Here is a 2,661-nt window from a genome sequence, read left to right as displayed (position 1 = left end):
GCCGCATCATCGACGAGCAGTAAGAACGAAGCCCTGACCACACATGGAATGCCGAAGAGGTCCTAGCTGCACACGGCGACCACCACCATGCAGATCATCGACAGACCTTGCCATCCCACAGTACGCCGGATCAGCGGACGATGGAGCCGTCGAGGACTGGTTCAACCTTCGAACGCCACGCTACCGCTGCATCATGGACAGAACGGGACATGGTCAAAAACTTCAACGATACGTCACCGGTGAGCCTTCCGCTTTTACCTCAGCACCATCTTCCAAAACAACGAATCTTGGAAAAAAAAAAGAAGAAATGATCCATTCGATTTAAAGACTACATGAAGATTTGCTTATAACGCACCATCTGCGGAAATCGAACTCAGTGTCCTTTTCACAAACAATCTTCATGCATTCGACACCGGCATGAATCGGCCACTCCCACAAGACAAAGCGAAGCATCAGCTGTCTGAAAGTCACCAAGACTTTTTCCCACAAGACCGACCCTCCACAAGGCTTCCTTCGGCACAAAAATCGGATTTTCTACCTCTTCAAAGCAGTTGTACGACACGATGTTACTGACCCACCCTATGCACCTGATTCTTCGTTTAGCGTACGCGGCCCACCACCGGGTTTTCCATCACGCGGCTCTTCAGTTGTTCCTAATGCTCACCGCCTGCCTTATAAGGTCGCTGCGTTAATGATAAGCGAGCTGAAGCATCGGGAGACTATCCAACGACGTCAGGACGAGTCCAAGAGGTGCTTTTTCAGCAAGGTTCTATTTCAGTAGTTCCGCAGCCTTGCCAAAATTTGAAACTGGAACCTGATCAAGCCATGCCTGTTGCGGTAATTTCCAGTACTCAACTACCTGAATGTCGAAGCGTTACAGACTCAATATTCAGCACGAACTCCAACAACGAAAACGAAAGGCCACCCGTTACGTCTGATGACAGAAGGTCCCATCAGGAGACTAGCTGTCAAGAACCTCGTATTAATACAAACGTTTCCAATGCAACAGACCTTGCATGTTGCTGTGTATCAGAAGCGTCCTCAAATGACATCGCAGAGGCCCTTAAAGAGCGTGTCAGCAATTCTGGCCCACTATCTTCACTGCCCGGCAAGCATCACAACAGCCCACAGTGCAACTGCTGCCTCCTGGACACCACATCACATTGCCAAGAAAATCAATGTCCTGTTCCAAAAGGGCTGCCACCTCAGCAATTTCCGCAGAAACATCAGCAAGGCCAGCACAAGCAAATCGATCGACTTAAGCAACAAAATGTTCTCCGACAAGGACAACTACAACCATCGAAGCTTAAAGAAAGGCGTCTGAATGCAAGTCAACTGAATTTAGAAAAATTCAAGACGCCTCGCTCAAGACAAAGAGGACATCAAATTCAAGACAACTTCGCCGAAAGGAACGTCGCCAGAGACGCCTTCAATGTCAGGTATCAAGACTGTGCCTACGAATGAACCACCTGAGACGGAACCACAGAAAACCACGGAAGTGGCCAGAAGCTATAACGCAAGAACACAGAAATCACCCTATCAGCCTTGATCATCGCACACGCAAACTGGAAGCAAAGTGTCCGTGCCAGCCACGGCACAGAATCCGACTCATGCGATAGCCGACCATCTACTACAAGGGCTCTCAACCTTATTCGTTCCTCCCAAGAACCGTGTCATCATCAGTGTCCACCAGCCGGGCACGCTTATGTCATCCATGTGGAACAGCCAGCCTCGCCCGCCAGAGCTGTGTTTAATATCACCGGACTGCTGGACTCGGTTTGAAAGTTTTAGTGGTTTTACGGAGCGCCCTTGTGACATGGAACTACTCCGCGTTTTGACATTTTAGCTTTAATACTCTGTTTGCTCATGTTTTGTTGTTAAACTCGCGCATTCTTATATATATATATATATAAATATTATATATATATATGGTGCATGACGGCGGCGAAGGGGACGGCAATAATCAGCCGAGACTGTCCATATAATTGCTAGTCATGTGCGGGCCGGGCCGCCGGCGAGAGGTCCGCGGGCCGCGTGTTTCAGTTTCCTGGTTGGCATAGATTATCAGCGCCTCTGATCAAATCGTACCTCCTGTGCCATAGTTGACGTATTAAGACGTGTGTTTGAAATTCTCCACCTATGTACACAATAAAGATGACTTTGGATGCAAGACGATGCGGGAAATACAAGGGCATAGCAGCCACAGAAGCATGTATGAGGCGGCGTGGCCGAAGGCCGGCTGCTGGGTGGATGGATGCTATGAACGTCCCCTTTATAACGGGGCGGTGACATGTGCGCCACCAGGCGCGACAAAGAAAAGGAAATGACTTTTTTTTTAAGTTGGCGTAATGCCTTGTCTACTTCGATGAAATCGATGTTATATAGGCAGCTCAGCTCGTGTAGATCATTCTGCCTACAGATCAGCTCGTGTAGATCATTCCTTAAAAGTTAGATAATATAGTTGTCGTATTAACATATATAAGCATTCGTTTTTCCTAGAACAGTTCATGAGTGGAATAGTCTCGCGAAGGACGTTGTGTTGTCGTAACCGAATTCATTTAATGGTGCCCTTGCTGAATTTGTTTTCGTTAGCTATCGCATGGCACTTCTGGCCCGCTCACGCTACCAGCAAGCCTGCCGCAAAGGCGCGGTGCCGTAGAA

Source organism: Rhipicephalus sanguineus, chromosome 5, assembly GCF_013339695.2.
Source record: "Rhipicephalus sanguineus isolate Rsan-2018 chromosome 5, BIME_Rsan_1.4, whole genome shotgun sequence".
In the NCBI taxonomy this organism is placed as follows: Eukaryota; Metazoa; Arthropoda; class Arachnida; order Ixodida; family Ixodidae; genus Rhipicephalus; species Rhipicephalus sanguineus.
This window is presented reverse-complemented; position numbering follows the sequence as displayed.